Consider the following 13,707-nt stretch of genomic DNA (forward strand, 5'->3'; position numbering starts at 1 on the left):
TTTCTTCAGCATAGTTCATTGTGGCTGCTTTTTCGTTCATTCACCACAGGCTCTGTACTTGCCTTGGGTTACATTTGAAGCACTTTTGCACAATCTTCTCCCTTCTCTAAGCATTTGGTTTGCTCTGGAGTTTGACGTTTCAAACCAGTGATTGTTGTCACCACTTCCTTACCAACTTGTCTCACTCTCCTGATGTGAGAGTCATTGACCCAGTTAAGGAGGCCTTCAGACTGCCACTGTGGCTCCAAGCATGACTTCCTCATGTGCTTCTTCACCAAAAACTAGTCTCCCCGACTGAGATCATGGCACTATTCTTGCCTTAGAAGGGGAGTCCCCAACTCAAGCTGGTGAGAGACAGAAACGCATCACGTCAGCCAGTCCTTTGCAGCAGTCAAGAATCATATCATCAGTAATATTCACAAGTGCAGCTTCAGGCAAAAATATGAAGTTTCATGGCTCTCCTCATCAGGGTTTCATTGGGCAATAGTTCTATCCACCTATCAGGAGTGCTTCAGAGACTCATCAGTACCAACGGGACGGCAGCAGGCCACTTGAGGGACGTCGGTGCACACACTTTGGCAAGTCGGGACTTTTCCATCCCAGTGATTTGCTAAATGACGCCAGATACGTCTGGCCTGTAACTTCAGAAGAATCTGTGTTCGACTTGCAACATAACTCTGTTTCTTAAATGTGTTCCATGATATGACTCCAAAGAGACCGACAGGCCAAACCGTGCAATCAACTCCCTCAATAACAGTTTGGCCACAGTGAGGCTGTCATTTCTTCTAATCAGGTGTGTTTTCACTCAACAGGAGTAGATGCACACTACCGCCAAGATATAGCAGAGTCCATTGGACATGAACATCTAGACAAAGGTATTGCACACACATATGTTGACAAAGTTGAATTGCATGCTGCTATAGGGACCACCTGATCTTCCTACGTGACTCATGGTAACAACTGTCCTCCCACATTTAACTGCTGGAAACTAACATATCAGTGACATAGGTTCTCTGTAATAACACAGAAATGGGGATTAAACCAATAGGGTTTACAGAGATCAACCATCGTGCCTCTCCCTATGTTGGTAGGACCATGGAAATACCTGGTCTTGGGAGACAAAATAGCGTCCAGTGGGACGGGTCTCCAATCTATCGAAACCCTGATCTCATCCTGATTTTTCACCTACCCTGCTTGACCCATTTCTCCTGTCCACTTTCTGGGGTTTCCTCCTGCAAGTTCCTAATCTCCATCCACGTTTCGACTACCGTCAACAATAAGTTTGAAACAACATAGTTCTCAGAATAACATTAATGACCTTTATTCAATACGCATGATTCAAGAGAGTAGTACCTTGCCATCTCATTCATATAGTGGTTTATTGTGGTAACAAAGTCCCACCCGCTCTTGTGTGCTGCCTAGTTTATCACTGTTGCAGCAGGCAAATGCAGAGCTCTGAGTAAATCCATAACCTAGTTCCTGTTTCTGATTGGGGAGCCAGAAGAAGTCACAAAACCTCCTGGGACCATTAGTTTCCAAAAGCATAGACCATGCCAAACCCCATGCTATCAATATACATTGTAACTCTCAAACTCTCAGGCACAGGAAGCTCTAGGAAAAGCGATCAGTCCTGCCACTTGTGCAAAGTTACATTGCACAAAAAGGAGGCTTCACTACATCTTCAAAGGTGAACCAGCATCAGCTGTTCTCAGAATTCCTCGTCCATCTCCTAAACAAGATCTGTCCAAAACCAAGGTACAGTCAGGCTGCTTCAGAGAGATATCTTGAATTTTGTGTCTTTGCTTGGCACACAATTCTGTAACATCCAGCGAGTCATGATCAACCTCGTCATCACCTTTATCACACATAGCCAAAGGCAAGAATGCGGCAGAATTGAGACAATTACAGCATTTCAAGGTAATATTTTCAGCAGCAAGGCACCTGCTCATAACTGGGAAACCTGCTATTTCTCATGTGTTGTGTTCAAGTGTTGGTTAACAAGAATGTAACAGAATGGGGAATAATCACAGTAAACAGATACCCCATTACAATACTTTCACATTGCTGAAAGCTGACACCAACTGCAACCGCCACCTTTGGGGACCATGGCAATGCCGGGGCTTCTAGATCAAATGTGGCAGAGAAGTAAGCCATAGGCTATTCAAATTCTCTGTGGATCTCTATTACAAATGACTCGCCTCATCCTTTCTGTTCATAACAATATAAAATAAAATCCTTTTCATAATCATCCCTAGAGTCGGGAATGACAGAGACTTTCAGCTTGAGGAAGACACTCAGGCATTTTTTGTCCTAGTGTAGTGTATCAGACACATCATTGTGTGTAACCCTCTGTAGAGGCCTTGCCACTAGGGAAAATTTAGGAATCCACTGATGACAGTAGCCCACCATTCCCAGGCACATCCTGAGGGTAAATTCTCAGGATTGTAGAGATTCTCGCTGGGTCACTTCTCTAGCTCTCTTCTAATGGTATGTCCCAGATACAGAACCCCCCCCCCCCCCACAACTCACAACAGTACTGCAGTTTAGTAGGAGATACCCTGTGACCATTTTCTACGAGACGCTTCTACAAAGCTATGGTATCCTAATGCATCTTGGGTTGTTGATGCCACAAGTAGGTTATTGATATATTGGACCAAGACCGAGCTGCATGGCAAGTGCAATGTCTCCAGATTCTTCCTCAGTATCTGAAGATTGAGAGACTCTCTGAAAACCCCTGTGGAACTCAGGACCATGCCAGGAATTAACTTTGGAATCGGGATGCAAAAAGGAACTGACTATCCTGATGTAGAGGACTAGAAAAGAATGCTTGACACCATGAACCATTCAGTGTCATAGGGTATTTGATAAAGAATCATGGCAGGATTCAGCACCATTGGAGAACATGGGACGCCAATCTGATTAATCTTCCTCCTATCATGAACACTACCCCACCTCTTAAACAGTAGCTGCAAACCCATCACAGGTGAATTGCAGGGACTCCCTAGTATCTCTTTTAAGGTGCCTGCATTCATGGATTCAATCACAGGAGTAATTCCAGCCATGACTTCTGATGAGAGATTGAACTGAGCATCTGGGATACTCTGCATTGTGTTTGATAGTTATTCTTACAAGTTCATCATCTTTGATCAGACCAATATCATTACAAGTAAAATCCCAGACTTTCTCGCTCAGTGAGTCTCTCATGTGGGAGGAAAATCCTCTCTTGTCAATGCTGAGAACAACCGAACGTTAGACTCTTGTGTATTCAGTTTAAAGTCTGCATCTTCATTGTGTGTCTGAAGCTCAACACCATTCGGTGTGCAACAGATCACACAACTAAGTTTGTGAGTAAATGCCTACGCAATAGATTGACTGGACTTGAATTGCATATTACAAATTGATGGTTTTCTCAAGAAGTCCTACTTTCACAAAGACTTTGGCCAAATCTTTGTTCATAATCTGTTTAATTAGATGCCTACAACTATGACTTGTCTTCCCAAAGTAGGTAGGTTATGGGACCTCTACACTTCTAACAATAGAGTGGGTAGCTCTGATGTCAATTAAAAATTATATAGAATGGCCACTTACCTCACCATCTACATATGGCCCACTGTGGTCTATCTCTAAGTCTGCGTCAAACACGCAATCATCCTCCCCTCTCAAGCACCATCATTGTGATTGATCAGAACCCCGATCTCCGAAACTGTCAGAAATAAAGAACTCTTGAAAACTTTTGGGGCTCATAAAAGGATTTTGCTGAACTTTTGGGTTCAGATTTGAATGAAACCCTTCGGGTTGACCATACTTTGCTGCATCATTGGTGCTTGGAGAATATTGGCATTATAGGGATCTTTGAATTTGCATAGTTTGTATTGGCATCACATTCAGGTTTGGCATCTGACCATCATTTTGCATTTGATTTGGGTTCAGTCTTCATTCGCATTTCTAGTTCCCCACCTTGTTTCGAAACTGACACAGAGTAGTCTTTTTCAACATGACTATTTCAACATGCATTCCTCCCCCTCCGCTCTCCTGCAAATCGTTCCTATTTCTGCCTCGATAGCCAACTCACTTCATTCCTGCATCAACACCAGAACATGACCCAAATTTTCCACATAGAGGCCATTCTGAAATCCCTTGTATGACAACTTTGTGTGCTAACATGAAATTCTCCTTAATTTTCCGCCTTCCTATGTCTCACTTCTAAACCATCATTGCAATAATTTGAGCAGGATGTCTTTGAGAGGCTTTGACTGCCAACAGATAACATTCTGCTGGATATGAGAGACATTCTCTGGGTGCAAACCAAGAACAAAAAATTATTAAACGTCTCTCTCTTTCACTCTGGATTTTCAGTGCCTCTAGCTTTGAAAAGCTGCATAAGCCACTCATAATAAGCATGCAGGGACTCTTAGTTTGTCTGCACATGGAATCCCGTGTTTGTTGTGTAGGATTCCATGCGGAATTCGGGTTTTGAATAGTGGCAGGTGCTACAGCAACTGTGTGCCATGAGAAGCTCACCACTGGACTTCATAAATAAACCTTCACTCATCGGTGGCTCCTGTGGTGGTGAATTATGACATTGTTTTTGTGGTGACGAGCGAGCTGCTCACACAAACCCACGCAAATTAATTACTAAAGATTTTTTGGTCTGGTGTCATCCCGTTTTTGAACCAGCAAGGATTCTTCCATGGAGGAGTAGCCCAATGCCTGTTGTTGTCACACGGGTAACCTGTAGAGGATTGTTTCCTTCGATGTTTAATTGCAGACAAGGCTCTATACAGGATAATAATTTGGTTTCCTGCAACTTGTGCATGACGGTGAGATCATTGAGTAATCCGCGTGGCATAGGTCTAACTACCACCTGTGAAACGCATCGCTGCGACGCAGCGGTGGAATGCATTGGTGTCACCCAGCATGAGTGTGCAATGGCAGGATAGCACTAAGGATCTTTCCTCAACAGCGACGTGAAACGCATCTGCACAATGGTATCAGTGGAGTGCAGTGGCATGACCTGCATGACATGTACAAGCAGTCGCAGACTGCGACTAAAGATCTTTCCTCAGGAGCGACCACGTACTGACGGTGTGACGTTATGGACAGGTGGGACTCAGTGGAATCAATTGGAAAGGAATTTCTCCTCAGCAGCTGCGCAACGTGTTGGCTCAGCACGATTGACAGAACAGTGTCAGTTTCTTCATTTTGAAAGCACTCTAACTTCTGTTGCCACGTTGCTCACAAGCATTTGACAAGGTGCACTGTTTTACAACAGATCATTTAGAGAGAAAGGTGCAAAGTACTGAAACTACCTTTGCTTGTGTATAAACAGGGAAAAAGTCCAATGTTAATAAGTACTTGGTTTACAGTTTAATTAACTTTACAGTGTTACTTAGTGGCGTTTATATTGTTTTGGCCATTGTAGTATGTCATTATTTACCAGTTAACTTGACTATGCCAGAAACAAAAGGATTTGAACATTCAATGATTGCAGTCAGGGATTGCGAATGCTCATGTAACCAGTGTTGTACACTCTATCAAACATCAAGTATTCTGTCCTAGCTATTCTGAGTGTATGATTGTGTTCTATTGCATTACTTTTTGAAGTGTAGCTTATGTGTATAGTTTTTTTAATCTATTGGAGTTTTCAAATTGTATACAACCATACTGTCCACAAATCCTCCTTCTCATTTCCTACAAAGCCCAGATGATCCACCTATTCAGTGGAAGCAATGGTTTGATGCTTTTGAAACTTTTTAGTGGCTGTTGGAGCAAATTATTTTTGCACAGAAAGGAAGAAGTATTTATTACTTCTTTCAATAGGCTTTGAGGGAAGAGCTAGACTTAAACATCTACGTGACTTAGATGTGGAGGAAGGAGAAGAAGATGAGTATCACGGAACTGTAAGGAAATTACAGACTAGGTTTGATGTTCAGCCAAATGTAGTTGTGCTGAGGGACACATTTTTTTTGAAAATTCAAAATTCTGGTGAAAGTGTACATATAAAAACAAAGATGAAATTATTACTCTCTAATACGGACCACTATATAGTCATCAAAAAGGACCCTATGAAGGTTGTGTGTTCTAAAATTCAGAACTTTTGTAATGAGGCATTATGCAACAACATTATGGCCTTCATTATGTAATTGGCGGTAAGTCCCACCTACTGCCGCGGTGATGGCCACCAACATACCGTTGCGGAGGCGAACATTCGTTCACCATATTATGACACACACACTAAACCGACAGATTACTGCCACAAACACATATCCGCCAGACCAAAGGTCAGTGTTAAACTGTCGGTACGAACACCCATACTGTTACACCAACAAAACAACACTCTCCACATTATGACCAACGAATCACCACAGCGTACATTTAATGGCGGTAAACCACTAGTGGTGCACACCGGCGCGGTCAGAATGGCCGCCCAAATATAACACAACACAACATTGGCCAAAACTAAAAACACACACCTGACACTGATACACACACCACACCCAACCACCCACAGCACTATAAAACACACACCCACATTGCCCACAACACTTTACGAACAAGAAAAATAGCCAAGAGATAGCCATGCAAATCATAGACACAGCTACACACACTACAAACACCCATTCATCCGTCACGCACCCCACCCCCCACCACTTTACTCAACACCTTCTGCACAACACATTCCACACAACACCCATGTCCCCACAAAAGCACCCCTGTTTCACTGATGAGGAGTTGCGGGTCAGGGTGGAGGAAATAGTCAGGGTAGAGCCACAGCTGTTTGGAGCACAGGTACAGCAAATCTCCATTGCAAGGAAGATGGAGCAATGGTAGAGAATCGTGGGCCGGGTGAACGCCGTGGGACAGCATCCAAGAACAAGGGACAACATCAGGAAGAGGTGGAACGACCTATGGGGGAAGGCAGGTTCCATAGCAGCAAGGCACCAGCTCACCAACCAGAGGACTGGCGTTATACCCCCTCCCCCACAGCTGACAGCATGGGAGGAGCAAGTCTTGGCAATACTGCATCCTGAGGGACTCACTGGAGTTGTCGGAGGACTGGACACTGGTGAGTCAATATTTACTACCTATCCCCCACATACCTGCATGCCACCACCACTACCCCTCACCCCGACACCCGTCACTCTGCTCCATTCCCCCCACAGTGCACCACCACAATATACTAACCTGAATGCCAAGCCCTGCTTGCTATACCCACTGCATGAACATCCCTTCCAGCACTGCATGTACACCCCCCACCAAAGCATGCACGGCATGGATAACTAACAATCCCACAATACATCACCATACATAAACAAAGGTGGCAGGGCAACAGGAACGAGATGGAGGAAGATAGGGATGTAGAAAATGTCACAGACATGTAGCATAATACACCACTTACACCCCCACAGCCAATCCCAGTGGCGAAGACTACCCAGTCCCCCACCAGAAGATGCCCCCAGTGATGACAGTAACTCTGGACTTCTGGATCTGGATGAACTCCCTGGCCCATCAGGGACCACTGGTCAGTTGGATACCCCAGCCCATACCCAGTCCACCACAGAGCCTCCCCCTCACTATCCAACACCATAGCAGCCACCCAACGTACCCACACCTCTGTCCCCAGGACACTTCAATCAGCAGTGTACCCACCTTTACAGGGACCCCAGTTCACACCTCACAGCCTAGACAATCAGGGTCCTGGGGTCAGTGGCAGTGGCCACACCATTCAGGGGACCCAGGCACAGGGGGCCAGGGACACTTGGAGGACAGCTGTGTTTCAGGGGGAGGACAGGCCCAGGGAACCGACTGTCCAGGAGGCACTTACTAATGTCCTCGGGGCTTACCAACAATCCCAGGACAAGATGGGTCAGGTGATAGACATCATGCAGGAGAACCAGCGGCTGCAGGAGGAACACCACCAGGAGAACAGGAAAGAATTGCAGGCCCTCAACACCACAATGGTCTCCATAGTAGGGGTGCTGGGTGATATGGCCAACATCATGAGGGACTACACATCAGACCAGCAGGCCCCTTCCACTAGCCATTCAACTGAACAGCCGTCCACATCACCAGCACCCCTCCCCCTGCAGAAGGTGAACTACCTCGCAAATGTTCCCTGCGACCCAGACAGATGCCAGAGACACTTGCCAAGACCGACGCCAGGAAATTAGACCCTCCTGAATGTCCCCCTTGTGTCCCACTGTGTCACCTTATCCACTTTGACCTGCCAGTGTTCCCCTTTCTATGGCCCCTTGGACACTGAACCTGTGCTACAAACAGACTGGACCAAATCCCTAGACTTTCCTCTACCATCATCCCATTCCATTGCACTATTCTTTTTATATTTTTCACTTCAATAAACACCATTGGACACAACTTGACTGATAGTGCTTTATGTGACAAAAATGTGCAATAATTTTAACTGTTTAATCTTGTGCAATTGTCCTGAACTTTGTGATTCCATCCAAAAATGTTCTGTAGCTGTCTGTAGCCATCACATCAGTACACAGTTGTAACCACACCTTAATGGGAAGGCATACGTGATAGTCAGTTGGGATGCTAAAGAAGTGACTGCCATCATGCTACAGCCACACAGAAAAGATAAATAATCTGAGGAATGGTCAGTTCCACTTCTTACCTGTGTGTCAGTGGAAGTATTGCCGTACAACTGAGGTCCTGTTGGCCACATCCTCATTCTCTGCCTCCTCACCCTCACTGTCCTCAGGGTCAACTGCTGCCACAGGAGCATTTCCATCCTTCTCCTCCTGCAGATAGGGCACATGTCGTCTGATGGCCAGGTTGTGCAACATTCAGCATACAACAACTATCTGGCAGACCTTCTCAGGGGAGTAGCAGAGGGATCCACCTGTCATTTGGAGGCATCTGAACCTGGCCTTCAGGAGGCTGAAGGTCCTCACAATTATTCTCCTGACTCACCCATGAGCATCATTATACCTATTCTCAGCCCCTGTCCTGGCATTCCTTACAGGAGTCAAGAGCCACAACAGGTTTGGGTAGCCAGAGTCACCTGCAAGAAGTGAGGGACAAACATTAGCCTTGCACACTAGTATGGGGGATGACTCCTGAAGCCATAACATGCATTGGGTGGGGACTCAGGCTCACCTATTAGCCTCACCCTGTGCCTCTGCAGTTGTGCCATCACATGTGGGATGCTGCTGTTCCTCAAAACGAAGCCATCATGCACTGACCCAGGGTACTTGACAGTGACGTGGGAGATGTACTGGTCAGCCAGGCACACCATTTGCACATTGAGTGAGTGGAAACTCTTCCGATTCCTGAACACCTGTTCATTGTGCCGGGGGGGGCGACAAATGCTATATGTGTTCCATCAATGGCCCCAATAACATTTGTAATATGTCCCATTGCATAGAAACCAGCCTTCACATTGGCCAAATCATCCACTTGGGGGAAAGTGAAGTAGCTGCATCTGTGTTTGAGCAGGGCAGCCAAAACCCTTGCTAGCACTATTGAGAACATTGGCTGTGAAAGTCCTGCAGCCAAGCCCATTGTCATTTGGAAAGAGCCAATTGCCAGGGAATGAAGCACTGATAGGACCTGCACAAGAGGGGGAATCCCAGTGGGTTGACGGATATCAGATACCAGATCAGGCTCCAATTGTGCACACAGCTCTGTGATTGTGGCCCTGTCCAGTCTATAGGTGAGTAAAATGTGCCTGTCCTCCAGTGTAGCCAAGTCCACAATTGGTCTGTACATGGGGGCTTGCCTCCTCCTCCCCCTATTTCTCTGCATTGGTAGGTACCTAAGGGACACAGGAGTGAGAAGGAAGTGACAAACTGAACAATGGAACCACCACTCCAGTGTACATTGAGCTTGTATGTAACTGAACTATGTAAATGGCAATGTATGCACAAGTGACAGCAATGACGCAGTTTTTAAATTCAGAATGTTGACCTGCACCACAAAATGGCGACCGCCTGTCATGTATGTAGGGACAGTTGGAAGTGATGTAACTCCGCCAGCGTTGGGCGTCATGGCGGAAGACGGTCTTGCACCGCCGTGCTATTCCTCATTGGCTTACATGAAGCTCTATGGAGTACAGTGTCCAATGAGGATCACCGGCGACGGTGACGGTGTACACTGCCGTGGACGTGACCGCCAGTTTCTGACTATAATCTCACTTGATTCATGATTTTCCACAGGACAACACATCCACTGCGTGTGCTGCTGTGACCTGAGTCTGGAACCTTCCATGGCCCATGTGACAGGGGAAAGGGCCCCTGCCTTCACTTCAGAGCAGTTGGAGCGCCTGGTGGATGGGGTCCTACCCTGTAGGGACAGTTGTATAGGCCTCCAGACCAACAGGTGAGTACACCATGGGATGATGCATGCGACAAGGTTGCATGGAGATGTGTGTGTGCTGGCAGTGTGTCATTTGGGTGTGGGGTATGGCTGGTGGTAATGTACATGCAGGGCTCTGGGTGATGTGTGTGCCATTTAAGGGGAAATAGTATTTGTGGGCCATATGTATGACAGGCTGGATTGTATAGTTAATGGTGTCCTCCTGTCTGTGTTTCCTCTGTAGGTCAGCGCCCATCAGAAGAAGGGATTATGGCGTGCCATCGCCAAGGACGTGCAGACCCTGGGGGACCATAGCAGGTGGAGCACCCACTGCAGGAAACAGTGGGAGGACCTAAGATGCTGGGCCTGGAGGACCACAGAGGCCCAGCTGGCAATGGCCTCCCAACGAGGGAGAGGTGCCCGTCAGAACCTGAGCCCCCTGATGGCCCGCATATTGGTGGTGGCCTACCCAGAGCTGAATGGGCACTTGAGGGCAGCGTAGCAGTTACAAGGGGGTGAGTAGTTTGTGTAACACCCATCTTTGTTGCCTGGCATAGGATGCTGGTGGTGGGTTTCAGTAAGTGGGTGCCCCTTCATGCCAGCTCATACATTGCTGCGTGGTCCAGCTCAGGGTAAATGGGTAAATGGCAAAATCTTGTTAGCTAGCTAAGTGGTCTTCCATGTCAGACTGGGCTTAGTAGGTGCCAGGAGGGGTGCAGATGGGGGTGATTGGCTCTCATCTTGCTGTGGTACCTAGCCAATGGAATGCCAGTGCGGTGCATGGTGCTCAATCCTGATCCCTGTGTGTGATGGTCATGTGTATGCCATCTGTGGTGTTGGTGCTGTAATTGTCCCAGTGCTCCCCTTGTCTCTCCTCCTCCTATTTTCTTCTGTCTTCATGTCCATGTGTGCATTAGCATCATCTGGCGGAGCAGGGGCACCAGCGAGTGAGGAAGCTGCAACCCACGGGACCCAGGAGGCAGAGTCCACCGACGCCAAGGGGACCAGTGGGACGAGGGCGAGGGGAGCACACAGTGGGGACAGGAGGTGACAACACATACTCTGATTCTTCCACCAATGGGAGCTCCCTGGTGGTGGCAGAGACCTCTAGAACCCCCCAGCAACAAGTATAGACGCCAACCCCTTCGTACCAGCATGGCCCTCCCTGTAGCCCCCCACCGAGTTGGCAGTGCCCGCTCACCCAGGAGGGTGGGCATCTCCTTCACCCCAGGCACCTCAGGGCGTGCCCCAGTGAGCCGTGCTGCCCTCAGTGAGGAGGCTATAGACCACCAGAGATCTATCTCTGTAGGGCAGTCAACCATACTGTAGTGAATGCTATCCAGGGGCTGGCATCCCAGATGCAGCAATGCAATGCCTACCTGGGGGGCATCAACAGTGGCTTGGCGGCCCTACAGAGATCGTTTCAGGCTCTGGCCTCCTCTCTGATGGCACCAAGTGTCCCTGGTCCTACTGTTTCCCCTCCAAATACCACTTCCCAGTCCCAGCCTCCTCAACCCCAACCCATCCCATGCACACCTACAGACAAACATGCACACAAAACATCACAAAAGAGTGGCACAGACAAACACAGGCACCAAACCTTAAGCCAGAAGCAGTCACAGAAACAACAGACAGTTGCACATGCAACAACATCCACTGCCTCCACTGTATCCCCTTCCTCCTCCTCCCTCACAGTCACATCCACACTCATACCTGCATGTACTGCATCAACAGCCACCACCACCATCACCACATCATGCAGCACACCCCCTTTCTTGCAGACACCTCCCCAACATACATCCACACGTCCTGTTTGTCCTCTTCCACTCTGTCTGCCCCCCAAGAGACACAAACGCTCGCACTCAGACACCCAACAACCATCCACCTCACGCATGCACACTGTCCATGCACCTGCATCCAAATGCAGCAGATGTACACCTCCTACAACCACTCCCTATACCTCCACTCCCATCCCTCCTCCCACATCCCGCCCCAATGTCCCTAAGAAGATTTACCTTCCCCATCTTGACCTCTTCCCTCCCCCTCCACTCCGTCCTGCTCGTAAGTACAGGGTCCCAACGAACCAGCTCTTCACCTCAGCAAAACAGTCTGCCACTGCTCCCACCAAAAAGTCCGCTGCTGGCACAAAGGGGCCCCTGAGTATGACAGCAGCCACTCCTAGTAGGTCCACACCTCTGCTTCGGAAAGGGAGGACTAGGGTGGTGAAACCTAAGGGACAGAGGACAGGGTAAGTGGAGGCACCTTCTAGACCTGGAGGCAAGGACACAAGTCACATGACTTAGGCCAAGGGGGCCAAACACAAGGAGCCCCCTCCACCAGCAGAGGGCAGGGAGCCCCCACAACCAGCAGAGGAACCCAAGGAGCCCCCACAACCAGCAGTGGAACCCAAAGAGCCCCCTCCAGAACCAGTGGGCATGTTACCCACTCTAGAGACTGTGGTCTTTCACTCCCCTCCAGAGACTGTTAGGCAAGAAGCCCCCTCCAGAACCAGTGGGCATGATACCCACTCCAGAGACTGTGGCCTTTCACTCCCCTCCAGAGAATGTTGGGCTAGGAGCCCCCTCCAAAACCAGTGGGCATGATACCCACTCCAAAACCTGTGGCCTTTCACTTCCCTCCAGAGACTGTTGGGCAAGGAGCCCCCTCCAGAGCCAGTGGGCATGTTACCCACTCCAGAGACTGTGGCCTTTCACTCCCTTCCAGAGACTGTTGGGCAAGGAGCCTCCTGCAGAACCAGCAGGCATGTTACCCACTCAAGCTGAGGTGCCCCTCCTTCCCCCTGAGGTGCCTGCCTATTTCCAACATGATGCCCCTGAACAGTAGAGTCCGGAATTTGTCAGGAGTCAAGTTGGGCCTTGGACTATGCCCTGTGGCCATGTGGCCCTTTGGTACTTTAAACTGGCTATTGGCCCAATCTGGACATTGACGCCTGCATTTTCATGTCATGATTCATTATGGTGGCTGTTGGCAGGAAATTACAGTGTTCGTACTTCTGAATTGTTGTCCTTGCATTATTTGCTAGTGGGCCATGTGACAGTCGTTTTACTCTGCAGCTGGTTCTGTTTATGGTGTGTGTGTGTGAATGGTGTGTGTGGTGCGTGTGTGTGTCACTCTTCTTTTCCTCCTTCCCTCCCCTATGTGCTAGGCGGCTGTACTCACCGTTGGCATCTTCGTTGGCGTTGGTGCTCCAGGACAGCCATGGCGTGGTAGAGCACTGAGAAGACTTGGAGTTCCAGTTCCATGGCAGCCACAGAATCCTCTGTGTCCCTGATGGTGAGTCTTTCATTTTCTGTACTGTGTTTCCGACAGGTTTTTGATGACGTTGATACCGCCCCAGAAATCCGGGCGGTTTGCTATGTCATAATA

Source organism: Pleurodeles waltl, chromosome 6, assembly GCF_031143425.1.
Source record: "Pleurodeles waltl isolate 20211129_DDA chromosome 6, aPleWal1.hap1.20221129, whole genome shotgun sequence".
In the NCBI taxonomy this organism is placed as follows: domain Eukaryota; kingdom Metazoa; phylum Chordata; class Amphibia; order Caudata; family Salamandridae; genus Pleurodeles; species Pleurodeles waltl.